Below are 15,781 nucleotides of genomic sequence, written 5' to 3' on the forward strand. Positions count from 1 at the left end.
TGACTTAGCATCATCATCTGCAATTTCCAACACATTAACCAAGTAGCCTAAAATTTCTTCATTGCACTTTCCTTACCTGCACAAACGGGGAACATATAACATCTATCTTACAGGGCTGTTAAGACATTTAAAAGAGTAAATAATCATAAATAGCTTAGAATGGTACCCAGTATATTGTAAAGATATGCCACTAATAAATAAAAGCCTATTATTAAAAACTCCAGACAGATATTCTCAAATTAGACTCCTTTCCTTTCATCATATGCATTTTGCAAAATATTACTCTGAGTAAATCTACTTCTTGGCCTTTTCAGTGACCACACCAGTGTGGCTGAAGGTGGCTAAGGAAGGAAAAAAAAAATTTGCTGAGTAATCTCACTTTTGATTCATGATTACTGAATCCAGTGGCCTATTAGCTTTATTCACAATCACACATTTCTTCTCCATTTACTCTGCCATTCTCCCACATGTCAATCTCCTGCATTATCCTCTTTCTTCAAAATTCCTGGTATCTCCTGTCCTCTTGTAATACTCACTGCTGACTTTTTTTTTCTCCTTTTCTCCGAGAAAACAGAAGAAAGTGTGTGAGACATTCTGCAAGCCCTCAATCCCGTGTTTGTGCCCATATAATTTATCCTCTTACAGTGGTTGAACTGTTCTTGTTTCTATCTAAGGCCAATATTTTTTTAATGCATTTAATCCTACCTTTTTGTATTACTCTTTTAACCTCTATCCTGGATCATTCTATTCAGCATATTACTTCCATTTTAAATTGCCACACATAACAAAATCACCACCCTCCTCAGAAACCAGCCCTTTTAGCTCTCAGAAAATATTCTACTTTGCATTTTCTCTTAAATTTATCCAGATTTTCACCCCTTGACACTTAGATCCCCAATACCATCTATATTAATACTTCGAATATTTACTTTCCAGGTGTGATCTCATTCAGGACTAACAACGTTTGATATTTGGGGACATTTTGCTGCTGACAACATTTGACAATGTTACTCACGTCTTTGAAAGGCTCATTTCATTGGCTTATGGTGTACATAGCACCAAACCTCAATTTCCCTGCCCACTGGCTGCTACCTCTAACGTTTTTCTTTTCCTTTTTCTTTTTTTCTCTCATACAGCTAGCATCTACAGAATTCAGTCCTGTTACTGTTTCTTTTTCATATCTATACAAAATCCCTAGTTGATTTTCTAGTCTCATAGTTTTAAATTGTAAATATAGTGTTAACTCCCAAATTAGGAAATCCAGACTAGTCTTTTCCTCTGAAATGACATGGATATTTCAAATCCCGTACTTAAGTATTTTCTTACATATGCGTTAGATCTGTCAAATAAATCCCAAACTGACCTCTCAACATAACTCATGAACCAGCTCCAACAGTAGTATTTCTGATCTCCGTAAAACTCATCGAGAACTTTTCTGTTGCTCTGACCAAAACTTAACATTATTCCTAACTGCTGTTTTCATACCTTCTTCCTCTAATCCATTAGGAAATTGTACTTTTTTTTCAATATTCAAAAGTATCCAGAAGTAAATCACCTCCACACTTTACCTGGTCGCAGTTGGCAACCATCTTCACTGGATTGCCTCCTAACGGGTCTTCCCTCTGTGGTACTCACTCCACTTCACTCCGTTCTCAACGTAGCAGAAGGAGCGATTCTATTACAGTATAACATACATCATTTCAGTCGCCTGCTAAAACACTTACATTAACCATTTATGTCACTCACATTCAACACCAACTTCCTGGTGATAGCTTACAAAATTCTCTAGGATTTTAGTCATTCATAGTTGTGTTGTTAGCCTTCCTCATTGGAATTTAAACTGAGTGACATAATTCTGGCAATGAGAAGAATACCCTGCCATGTCATAAATGGTTGTTTCAGCCAAGGCCATGGCTAGCAAAAAGTAGAATGTACACTGGGATCCAATAATTGGAGTGAATTATCATTTGCTAAGGGCCAAAGGGAGGGAGTAGAAGAGTGTTGTAGTGAATGCCATCTCGTTGGAGTTGTGGCTTAGGTATTATGATCTAGCCAGCCCATGACAGATTTTGCAAGGAGGGAGTTTGGAAAATACATCCTTTGGGTTGCAATCTCCTTTCTCTCTGTGATTACATGCAGGGAACTTCATTGCCCATTTCCAAAAGGAAGCTAGATGACAAGGGAGCTCTTTGATACAGTGGAAGGAGATCCAGAGAGTAAATTGAAGTTTTATAGTATAGTGGTCAATAAATAATGGTGAATGAATGCTTCACTGAACATCTGGGCAAATGCTCATGACATCCAGTTAACCCTATTTCTCTAGAAGTGTAATTAGTAAGCTCAAGGAAATTTATACACTAATCAATGTGAAAACTGCAATATAGCATTCTAAAAACAAAAACAATAGAACCCTGTCATCTTACCAACAATGTACAGACTGAATTTTCTACCAATCGTATCATCAAAGATATATTTTAAGGCTGATAATGTAACAAATTACACCTAAAAATGATTTTGAAGAACAGCTCTAACAATGATGAATGGAGATTGTATAACACTGGGGTTCCCTTGCCCCTCAAGTGAGCTACTCTTGGTTACAGTCTAAATCATTGCCCAGAAGTCTGTACCAGGTGTTAGATGCAGGTGACCACAATGGCATTGTGTTCATTAATGCAAACTCTACAGGTTTCTGTTTCATGTCTCACTTGTTCTTTACCCTAGAAGTGCTTTTCTCAGATTCTTCCCAAAGTGCCCTCAAATCTTTTGTGTAAAGATCTGCTTTTGTGGGAACCCAAGACAGGCCAAAAAAATAATCCTTGGTTGAAAATACATGCTATGGAAACTTGACTAGTGGGGGTTAATGGCCAAATAGTTGTTTCTTCAAAGAAATTTTATTTGCTTTATGACATTATAGTTTTGGTGTGTGAGAGGGAGGTTTTTAGAAATACTCATATAAAGACCTTTTATTTGTTTATTTTTGTATCTATGGTAACAGAAAAATAGATAAATTTGCTTCTGGTAGTTCAGTGCTATGTAATGAAAGTTGGATATGTAAGCTTGTTGAGTGAATTCAAATGTTGTAAGTAAACGCAACTTTGATTCTGAAACACCTTTCTTTGCTGGTCATTCAGATAATGTCTAACATTTTCTTCTGGGTTAAAATCCATACTCATGTTTGGAATGAATATATTCTATATGACTGCTATAAACATGTAGACAATATAGCAAAGCATACTTTTATGTATCATATATAGTCATAAAATCTATGTAGAGTGATATAAATATAATTGCAAATAGAGTTGCAAATTTAAACCAATACCTTAATATGTTAATGTTAAGTTCATTGATTTTTAAATGTATTACGTAAATATGATTTAAGACATGACAGGTAAATTATATGAATATAGCCATGTTCCCTCTCTTAAATTATATCTTCATTTTTCAGTTATTCATATGCATCTTTTTTTTGAAGATTTATTCTTAATGTATGTTTGTTTATTTTTGAGAGAGAGCGCGAGTGAGCATGAGCAGCAGAGGGTCAGAGAGAGAGGGAGGGAGTCAGAATACCAAGCAGGCTCAGTACTGACAGCACAGAGCCCAATTCAGGGCTCAAACTCACAAACTGTGAGATCCTGACCTGAGCTGAAGCCAAGAGTCAGACACTTAAGGGACTGAGCCACCCAGGAACCCAGTATGCATCTTGGTTAACTATTACACTCTTTACTAAATGTATTAGGATTTAAAATTGCATTTCTGCCTGCAACCCAACTTACATTATTTTAAGATATAAAAATGTGTTAAAATATACAGATTTTATTATAGTTTGTGAAACCTAGTCTTTAAATCAATTCAAGATTGTTTTGGCAATTTATATTGGAATCTCTCATTAATTAAATTGAAATTTTCCCTCTGAAACGATAGAACATTGAGAAACTATCTTTAATCACCCGACCAAAAGCAAGGTTTACTTTTTTTTCAAACCATTGTTCATCAGATCAAAGAGACTTGATGTATCTTTGATTAAAGACAGAATAGTTCTTTGCAGATAACTAGTTTACCTTTTGAAGATTTTTTTTAACTCCTAAGACAAGTTAATAATTAAAGAGGTCTGGATGACAAGTATCAATTCCTCATAAAAAAAATAACTAAAATATGAACAGCATTAAAAATATATAAGTACAGGAGTATGATGTTTAGCTTGCTTAAATTGAACTTGGATTTCATTTGTGTGTAATACAATAATGAAATAAAGTAGAGTCTAAAATGTATTACATCCAGGTGGTAAGCAAAAGATACTTGCTTCAAGCAATACTTTATCTTTCATCATCTTTGGTAGACAGATACTTTCTTGAACACTTTTTTCTTCTCAGATTTGGAAAATCAAGGGATGGAATGAGAGCTGTTGATCTCAAAAATCATGTCTAGAGGCATCTGTGTTCAATGCATACAGTATAAACATGTATAAATATATTGATGCATTTATATAAATCATTTTTCGCATACTCTTCCTCCAGCGAAACATCAGTCAAGCATTTTGTAAAAGGACATTTCATTTCTAATGGAAAAAATACAAAGCTTAAACCCATGATTTTGGTCATTAATTTTGATATACCCATGATTTGATTGGGATAACCAGCCAATGATTAGTATGTGACCAGTGCTAACTTATAACACAAACTGACACAAAATACCCATGGCAGCTATTTATATTTTATAAACTTACTATATTCATAACACATTTTTAAAAATTATTTTTAATTCTAGCATAATTAATGTAGAGTATGTATTAGTTTCAGGTGTACAAGATAGCGATTCAAAAATTCTATACATTACTCAGTGCTCAGTGCTAAGTGTATTTATTTTTAATCTCCTTCAACTATTTCACTTATCCCCCAACCACTTCGCCTCTGGTAGCCACCAGTTCTCTATATTTAAAAATTCTATATCTTGTTTACTGGTTTTTTTTCTTCATTTGTTTGTTGCATTCCACATACGAGTGAAATCCTATGGTATGTATGTGTCTCTGACTTATTTTCTCTATCATTCTTCACTCATGGCCCCATATATGTTGTTGCAAATGGTAAGATTTCATTCTTTATTATGGCTGAGTAATATTTCATTGTATATATCTGGATATCTTCATCCTTTGGTGAACATGGGTTGCTTTTATATTTTGGCTGCTGTAAATAATGGTGCAATATACATAAGTATATATATATATAAAACTGAATTCATACATGTGTGTGTATGTGTGTGTGTGTGTGTATATATATATATATATATATATACATACATATATGTATTTGTGTATATATGTATATGTATATGTATATATATATATACACACACAGATACACATAGGGAGATATATATGTATATCTACAATTAGTGCTATATATATATACACACACGTACACACACACATATATATATATATATACACATATATGTGTGTATATATATATATATTTATATATATACACACATACATACATATACATATATATATAGAGAGAGAGAGAGAACTAGCACTTTTATATTCTTTGGGTATATACTCAGTAGTGGAATTACTCATCATAAGGAAGTTCTATTTTTATTTGTGGGGAGCTGGTCAATACAGTTTGCCACAGTGGCTACACCATTTAGCATTCCCAGCAACAGTGCAAGAGAGTTCGTTTTTCTCCATATCATGGTTTTAATTTTAGCTATTCTAACAGGTGTCAGGTGATACCTCATTGTGGGTTTGATTTGCATTTTCCTAATGATTAGTCATGTTAAGCATCTTTTCTTGTGTCTGCTGTTTGGTGTTGAGTTATAGAAGTTCTTTATATATTTTGAATACTAGCTCCTTATCACATAGGAAGTTTGTAAATATCTTCTCCCATTTAGTAGATTATCTTTTGGTTTTGTTTATTGTTTCTTTTGCTGTATAGAAGCTTTTTATCTTGACGTAGTCCCAATAGCTTGTTTCTGTTATCGTTTCTCTTGCCTCAGGAGACAAATCTAGAAAAATGTTGTTATATCCTGTGTCAGATCATTACTGCCTGTGCTCTCTTCTAGGATTTTTATGGTTTCAGATCTGAAATTTAGATACCGAATCAATTTTGAGTTTACATTGCAAGCATTAAATGAAATTGGTCCAGTGCCATTGTATGGCATGTAGCTGCCCAGTTTTCCAAGCACTATTGATTAATTTTTTTCCATTGCATATTCTTGCTTCTTCAGTGATTAATTGACCACATAAGTCTGAATTTATTTCTGGTCCTGTTGTGGTTCCATACAAATTTTAGGATTATTTGTTCTATATCTGTGAAAAATGGTATTGGTGTTTTGATAAGGGTTGCATTAACTCTGGTTGGCTTTTGGTAATATGGCTATTTTAACAATATCGTCCCAATCTGTGAGAATGGAATATATTTCTATTTGTGTATTTTTCAATTTCTTTCATCATTGTTTTATACTTTCAGAGTAGAGGTCTTTCACCTCTCTGGTTAAATTTATTCCTACATATTTTATTATTTTTGGTGCAATTATAAATGGGATTGATTCCTTAATTTCTCTTCCTGCTACTTAATTATTAGTGTATAGAAATGCAACTGATGATGTCTATTGATTTTGTATCCTGTGACTTTACTGAATTCATTTATGAGTTCCAGTAGTTTTACGTAGAGTTCATAGGGTTTTCTACATATAGTATCATGTCATCTGTAGATAGCGAACATTTTACCTCATGCAATCAATTTGGATGACTTAAATTTCTTTTTGTTTGGTTGCTGTGGCTAGGACTTCTAGGACTGTATTGAATAAAAGTGGTGAGAATGGTGACAATGGACACCCTTGTCTTGTTCGTGACCCTACGAGAAAAGCTCTCAATTTTTTTCCACCGAGTATGATGTTACCTGTGGGTTTTTCATATATGTTGAGATATGTTCTCTCTAAACCTACTTCGTTGAGAGTTTTTATCATGAATGAATGTTGTAATTGGCCAGATGCTTTTTCTGAGTCTATTAAAATAGTCATATGTTTTTTATCCATTCTCTTGATGCAATGTATACTTTGATAGATTTGTAAATATTGAACACATTTGCATCCCCAGCATAAATCCCACTTGATCACGATGAATGATTTTTTTCAATGTATTGTTGAATTTGCTAATATTTTGTGGAGGATTTTTTCATCTATGTTCATTAGAGATAGTTTCCCTGTAGTTTCCCTTTTTTGTAGAGTCTTTATCTTGTTTTTGCCATTAGGTTAATGGTGGTGTCATGGAATGAATTAGGAAGTGTTCTTTCTTTCTTCTATTTTTGGTATTAACTCTTTACATGTGTCATAGAATTTGCCTGTGAGTCATGTGGTCCTGGGCTTTTGTTTGTTGGGAGTCTTTAGATTATTGGTTAAATTTCTCTACTGGTAATGGAACTGTTCAAATTTTCTATTTCTTGCTGATTGAGTTCTGGGAGGTTATATACTTCTAGAAATTTATCCATTTCTTCCAGGTTGTCCAATTTGTTGGCATATGAGTTTTCGTAATATTCTCCTATATTCCTTTGATCTCTGTGGCATTGATTATTGTTTTTGTTCTTTTATTTCTGATTCTGAGTCCTCTTTTTTTGATAAATGTGGCTGAAGGTTTATCAGTTTTGTTGATCTTTTCAAAGATCTGTTCTAATTTTTAAGTTTATATTTCAATTATTTCTGCTACATATTTATTTTCTTTTACTGGTTTGGGGATTTGTTGGTTCTTATTTTCCTAGTCCTTTAGGTATAAGTGTAGGTTGTTTGAGATTTTTCTTGCTCTTTGAGATGGGCCTGCATCTGTATAAATTTCCCTATTAGAACAGCTTTTGCTACGTCCCAAAGATAATGAACCATTGTGTTTTTATTTTCATTTTCATTTGTCTCCTTGTATTTTTTTTAATTACTCTTTGGTTTCCTGGTTGACCCATTCATTGTTTAGTAGTCTATCATTTAACTTCCATGTATTTGTGCTCTTTCCAGATTTTTTCTTGTGGTTGATTTCAAGTTTCATAGCATTGTGGTTGGAAAAGATGCATGACGGGACTTCAGTTTTTTAGAATTTGTTGAGATTGTTTGGTGGCCTAACATGTGGTTTATTCTGGAGGATGTTATATGTGCCCTTAAAAAATGTTATTCTCGGGGCGCCTGGGTGGCGCAGTCGGTTAAGCATCCGACTTCAGCCAGGTCACGATCTCGCGGTCTGTGAGTTCGAGCCCCGCGTCAGGCTCTGGGCTGATGGCTCGGAGCCTGGAGCCTGTTTCTGATTCTGTGTCTCCCTCTCTCTCTGCCCCTCCCCAGTTCATGCTCTGTCTCTCTCTGTCCCAAAAATAAATAAAAAACGTTGAAAAAAAAACATTAAAAAAAAAAAATGTTATTCTCCTGTTTTAGGATGGAGTGGTCTGAATTTTTCTGTTACATGTGTCATTCAAAGTTGTTGTTTGCTTATGATTTTCTGTTTAGATAATCTATCCATTGATGTAACTGAGGTTTTAAAGTTCCCTGCTATTATTGTATTGCTTTCAATTACTTCCAATATGTTGGTTACAAGCTGCTTTATGTGTTTGGGTGCATCCATAGATATTGACACTTGTTATAGCTTGTTGGGTTTTCCCTTTTGTATTTATGTATTGTTTTCCTTTGCCTCTTGCTATAGTCTTTGTTTTAATATCTATTTTGTCTAATATAAATGTTGTTAACCCAGCTTTCCTTTTACTTTCATTTCCAGGATAAATGCTTTTCCATCCCTTCATTTTCAATCTGCATGTGTATCTAGATCTGAAATGAGCCTCTTGTAGGCAGCATAGTGACAGATCTTGCTTTTTAATCCATTCACTCATCTTAGGTCTTTTGACTTGAGCATTTATCCATTTACATTTAGAGTAACTATTGATAATTAAGTACTTCTTGCCATTTTGTTACTTTGTGTTGTTGTTTTGTAGTTCTTCTCTGTTCCTTTCTCCTCTTGCTCTCTTCTCTGGTAGTTGTATGGCTTTCTGTGGTGATCTATTTGGATTCCATTATCTTTATTTTTTGCATATCTTTTACTGGTTTTGGAACTGCAGTCACCGTTAGGTTCACATGTAACGTCTTATGCATACAGCAATCTGTACTACTTTTCCTGCCCCTGCTTGTGGTCTTTCCATCCATAATAGCTGAAGTTTTCAGCTATTATTTGTTTCTCTTCTTCAGCTTAATTGCTTTCCATTGCTCTGAACACTAAACTCTTTTTCTGCTACCTATAGTCTATTTATTCCCATGGGTATATTTTTAATTTCAGTGATTGAGTGCTTCAACTGATTGGTTGTATTTTCTGTCTTTTTGTTGAGGGTCTCACTGAGGTCCTTCACTATTTTCTTCAAGACCAGTGAGTATCTTCATGACCATTACTTTAAATTCTGTATTAGGCATAATACTTAGCTCTGTTTCACTTAGTTCTTTCACTGTGATTTTATCCTGTTTGTTACTTTGGGTCATAGTCCTGTTTCCTTACTTTGTTGAACTCTGTTTCTATGGTTAGGAAAGTCAGCTACGTTTTCTTCTCTTGAAAGTCATGGCCTTATGAAGAAGAGATCCTATAGTGCCCTGAAGTGCCATGTCCCCTGTTTACCAGAACCTAATGCTTCAGGGGTGTCTCCTCTATGTGTTGCATACACAACTGTTGTTGAGGCTGGGCGGTGTTTACCCTCATTCCCGTCATCTTCAATCCCTCTGTTGTCAATGGGCAGTCTGGGGCCGCCTTGGGCTTGAGTTGGGTAAGACTAGGTATTTGCCTGTACTGTGGCCACACTGAACACAGGGTGCCCTCCCTGTGTTCTCCTCTGAGAGGCCTTTATTGGGAGGTGGTACCTGCAGTCATATCAGATGTGTGCCCCTAGCCAGTTACTGGGGCTAGGTTGAAGTTGCTGTGCTTATCTCCCCCTTTCTCCAGGGAAAGGGTCACTCTGGAGCGGTGCTGGCCACTGTCAGGCCTGCTTGCAGGATGCCATATGTGTGGTATTGTGGATAGACTCCTGCTGAGGGCAGGTCAGTTGGGGGCAGGTCCACAAGAGAACCCAGAAGCAGGGTGCACAATGTTAGCTAGGTTTACACATGTCTGCTATGAGAGGGGACCAGGAGACTTTGGAGAGCGGCCAAGCACAGGTTGGAGGGGGTGGTTCTGCCTGAGAGTGCTAAGGCAGGTTACATTGTTAGCAAGCTAGATGGGGAGGGTTTGCTCTTATTCAGATAGGTGTCCGTGTGTCTAGACTAGTGGATGGAAAGGGAAACAGCACCCTCTAGCTCCTCTGTTCTTGGAGGAGTCCCCTAATGATCCCTGCATGTCCAGCACATATTCTGAGACTAGCAAATAAATTTCCTTCTCGTATACCCCAGGAATTTTTCACACTACTCCTGTGCGGGGTCTGAGTGGGGCTGTTGGTTGTGCTGTCTCCTCAAAGGTGGGGACTCACTTCCCTGTCAGTTTCTGGCTCTCTTTGAGCCGAGCCGGCTGATGTGTAAGGTTCGAGGTGTTAAGCCTTGCTGACTGTAATGACTGGCAAACTTGAGCCCCTCTGGTTTTCAAAGTCAGGTGTTATGCAGACCTGTCTTCACAGTGTGGGACCCTGTGCCTGTGGCACTTGGTGTGGTGTCTCCTCCTCTCCCTTCTCTAGAGTTGCAGTGTCCCTTCCGTGGACAGTCTCATGGGTCACTTGGGTTTCTGATCACACCTCTCCCCTTGCTACCTTTTCAGTGTAGCCTTGTCTCTGAAATGAGCTGTGGAGAGTCTGTTCTACCAGGCTTTGGGTCATTTTCTGGGTTATTTACACTGATGTGGTTGTTCTCTAGGGGTATCCATGGGATGAGGTAAGCTTAGGATTCTCCTATTCTGCCATTTCCGGACCCCTAGATAGCACCCTTTTTAGAGTAAAAACTACTTTTGTATTTTCGTAGAGAAAATATGTCACTTTATTTTACTCCTGATAGTACCTAGTTAAGTAAGTTTCCTTTGAAGGCCGAGTGTCTCTGAAGCAATAGTCTTAAGTAAGCAAATAGCCTTTTCAGTACAGCTGCTCTGTTACAACTCTACTTTTGCATTGTAAAAGCTTAAATTAAATGGATAGTAGTGATTTAGCTTTAGAAATATGGAGTAAAATCAGATAATTAACAAAGTTGTAGAAGAGAGAATCATTTAAATAGACAATTTATGCTTCCTCTGGAATGAGAGCTCGTAGTTAATTTCCTGTTTTGTAGACTCTGGGCCTAATTTTAAGACATTTAACACGCGGGAGAGTAATAAAGAAAAAGTAATAACTAGGTACAGTATGCAATCTGTTTTGGAAAAACATTTGCACAAACAAGGGTTTGTGTCAGCGTTTTCTGTTACTTGAAAGTACAGAAGTAGTAGAAAGTCCTTCACTATGGGTTATATGAAAAATAGCAAAAGAAGTGAAATAAAAAATGATGGATTTATCGAACATAACTATCAAGAAATGGGTTGAACAGCCTGCATTAAATTGTCATTGTTTCCTAATTACCACATTCCCCGTGTAATATTTATCCATGTGATATTTGTGTTGTTCTGATAAATACAGCCTGGGCACAGTGGAGTCTTGGGCCTGTGAGTGTCTCATGGGGTGTAAAATGTAGGCACTTGACATCAAGGCATGCCAGTTGCAGAGTGCTATTCAAACTCGAAAATCAGGCTGAGCCACACCTATTTGTCTAGCTTTTTATGTCCTGTTTCTTTCCATCACTTCCTTGCACTTCCTTCCCATCACTTCCTTGCCTTCCTTGTATCCGAAAACAGATTTGCAATAAATCATTTATGTAAAAATTTCTTAAGCCCTGATTCTAGTGATCAGCCCTAAGAGAATGCATGAGAGGAAATTAAACATTAGAAGTACATATAATAGGAAAGGCCTACAAAGTCATTTTATGATTAATGACTTGAAGAATATTCTTTATTTTTTTCTCTTCTATGTATGAACATATATTTGGGTATTATCAGTCTCAAAATTAGATTTACTGCTTTTACTGCTTGATAGCATGTTTTTAATGTAATTACTTGTTAAAAAAAAAACAAACTTTTTGATTTGAGGATACTCTTCAAATTACAGAAAAACTTTGAAGGCAGTACAAAGTTCCCATATAGCCCTCATTCCATTTCTCCTAAGTCCGATGTTAAATTCAATGATTCTCCAGCTCTTTCACATTTCTTTTAGTGTTAGTGTGGCATGTCTTTCTAGAATTCTTTGATGTTAACATAAGTCTTTGTATTGAAAATGGATTTCTTGTAGACAATATATAGTTGATGTTTTTAACCCATTCTGACAATCTGTGTCTTCTGAGTGGTATATCTGTGTCATTCACACTTAAGGTGTTTATAATTGATGACTAGTCCTTGCATTTGCTACTAGTTTTGCTCCCTTCCTTCCCTGTTCTCTCTGTATTTAACTGAGTATTTTATATGATTCTGTACTAACCCCTCTCTTAGCATATCAACTACTTATGTTTAATTTCATTTTTTAGTTGTTGCACTAGAGTTTACAGTGTGCATTTTAATTGCTCTAAGTCCCCCTTTGAGTACCCCATGACTGAACGTTCCCAATTCCTGTCTTCAGTCTTTTCAGATACTACTGTCATGCATTTCTCTTATCCCATGTGCTGTAATTATTCAATACATTCTTTAATTTTTTTATTGAAGTGTATTTGACACACAATGTTACATTAGTTTCAAATACACAGCACAGTGATTTGTCAATTCTGTACATTATGCTATGCTCACCACAATAAGTGTGGTCGTGATCTGTCACCATACAATGCTATTAAAATATTAATGACTGTGTTGACTATATTGTACTTTTTTCATCCTCATGACTTATTTTTTTTATAACTGAGACTTTGTATCTCTTAGCCTCCTTCACCTACTTCATTCATCTCCCCACCAATTTCCCCTCTGGCAACCACCAGATCTCTGTATTTATGATTGTGTTTATGTTTGTTTTGTTTTTTTTCAATTCTGTATAAATAAAATGATAAGGTTTTATCTTTTTCTGACGTCTTTCACTTAGCATAATAATTTCAAGGTTCATCTGTGTTGTCACAAATCTCACTTTTCACTCTTTTTTATACTTGAGAAATTGTACAATTGTATATGTGTGTGTGCGTGTGTGCGTGTGTGTGTATCAATCACTACTTCTTTACTCATTCAGATATTGGTAGGCACTTAGGTTGCTTCTGTAATGTGATTATTGTAAATAATGCTGCAGTAAACGTGGAGATGTATATGTCTTTTGTTTTTAATTTTTTTTAACATTTATTTATTTTTGAGAGAGACAGAGCATGAGCAGGGGAAGGGCAGAGAGAGGGAGACACAGAATATGAAGGCTCCAGGCTCTGTGCTGTCAGCACAGAGCCCTACACGGGGCTTGAACTCATGAACCGTGAGATCATGACCTGAGCTGAAGTCAGATGCTCAACCAAGTGGGACACCCAGGCGCCCCTGCAAATATATTTTCAAATTAATTTTCATTTTTGGGGTGTAAATACCTTGTAATAGAATTACTGGATAATATGATATTTCTGTTTTTAACTTTTTGATGAAACTTTATGCTGATATCCATGGTTGTTGCACCATTTGCATTTCCAATAATAATGGATGAGGTTTCCTTCCTCCATATCCTCACCAACACTTGTTATTTCTTGTCTTTTTTATACTATCCATTCCGACAAGTGTAAGATGGTATATCACTTGATTTTAATTTGTATTTTGTGATTGTTTGTGATGTTGAGACTCTTGTCATTAGCCATTGATGTGTATTGTTTAGAAAAATTGCTATTCAGGTCCTCTGCTCTTGTTTTAATTGAATTGTTATTTTTTCAGTGTTGAATAGTATAATTTTTTATATATTTTGAATATTAACCCCTTATTTCATACATCATTTGTGAATACATTCTCCTATTCAATAGGTTGCCTTTTGTTTTATTGATGATATCCTTCACTATGCAAAAGCTTTTTTTTTTAATTTTTTTAATGTTTATTTATTTTTGACAGAGAGAGAGAGAGACAGAGCATGAGTGGGGGAGGGGCAGAGAGAGAGGGAGACACAGAATCCAAAGCAGGCTCCAGGCTCCAAGCTGTCAGCACAGATGCCGATGCGGGGCTCGAACTCACAGACTGTGAGATCATGACCTCAGCCGAAGTCGGACGCTCAACCGACTGAAACACCCAGGTGCATCCCCCCCCCTTTTTTTTTAAAGTTTTTAATGTTTATTTACAAAAACTTTTAATTTTGGTATAGCCCCTATCCTTTATTTTTGTTCTTCTTTCTCTCACCTGAAAACATATATCTAGAAATAATGTTGCTAAAGCCAATATCCAAGAGCTTACCATCTTTTCTTTTAGGGGATTTATGGTTTCAGGTGTTATTTTTTGGTCTTTAATCCATTGTATTTCTGTGCATAGTGTAAGAAAGTGGTTCAGTTACTTTTTGTGCATGTGGTTACTGAATTTTTTTGGTATCATTCATGGAAGAGACAGTATTTTTCCCATTGCATAGTCTCTTTTGTCATAGATGAGATGACTTTATAAGTGTGGGTTTATTTCTGGGCTCTATATCATGTTCCATTGATCTATGTGTCTATTTTTTGTGCTGGTACCATACTGTTTTGATTATAGCTTTTCAGTTTATCTTGAAACCTGGGAGTGTGATATCTTTCCTTATGCTCCTCTTTCTCAAAATAGCTTTGACTATTCAGGATATTCTGTGGTTCCATTCAAATTTACGTAGTCTTTGTTATGGTTCTGTGAAAATTGCTATTGGTATTTTCACCAGGTTTGCATTGAATATGTAGATTGCTTCAAGTTATATTGTCATTTTAACAATATTAATTTTTCTAGTCCATGAGCATTGTGTGTTTTTTCCATTTGTTTGTGTGGACTTCAAGTTCTTTCATAAATGTTTTATAGTTTTCAGAGTACAGGTCTTTGACCTCGTTTCTAACTATTGTATTTATTCATTTTTGGTAAAACTGTAAGTGGGATTATTTTCTTAATTTCTCTTTTTGCTACATTATTTATAGAAATGCAGTATATTTATGCATATTTTGTTTCCTGCAAGTTTACTGAATTTATTAGTTCTAAAATATTATCAGTGGAATCTTCAGAATTTCTGTATATATTATCATGCTATTTGCAAATAATAACAGTTTCACTTCTTCCTTAATAAAATGCTTTAATTTCTTTTTCTTGTCTAATTGCTGTGGCTATGACTCCCAGTACCATCCTGAATAAAACTGTTGAGAGGAATCATCCTTGGATTGTTCTTGAGCTTAGAAGTAAACATTTCCATTTTTTCACGATTGAATATTATGTTAGCTGTGGGTTTTTCATATATGGCTTTATTATTTTGAGTTACGTTTTCTCTAAACTCATTTTGTTGAGAACTTTCATCATGAATGGATGTTGAATTTTGTCAAAGTATTTATTCATCTATTAAGATGATAATAGGGTTTTTATTATTCGTTTTGTTAATGTGATACAACACATGGATTGATTTGAGGATATTGAGCCTTCCTTGTATCCCCAGAATAAATCACACATGATGGTGAATGATACTTCTAATGAATTCTTGAATTTTGCTTGATTAATAATATGTTGAGAATTATTTGCATCTGTGTTCATCAGACAGAATGGCCTGTAGTTTTCTTTTTGTCGTAGTGTCTTTATCTGGTTTTGGTATTTTTGTAATAATGGCCACATAGCATGAATTTGGAAGTTTTCCTT

This window comes from Panthera onca, chromosome B1 (genome assembly GCF_046562875.1).
Source record: "Panthera onca isolate mPanOnc1 chromosome B1, mPanOnc1 haplotype 2, whole genome shotgun sequence".
NCBI classification, from domain to species: Eukaryota; Metazoa; Chordata; class Mammalia; order Carnivora; family Felidae; genus Panthera; species Panthera onca.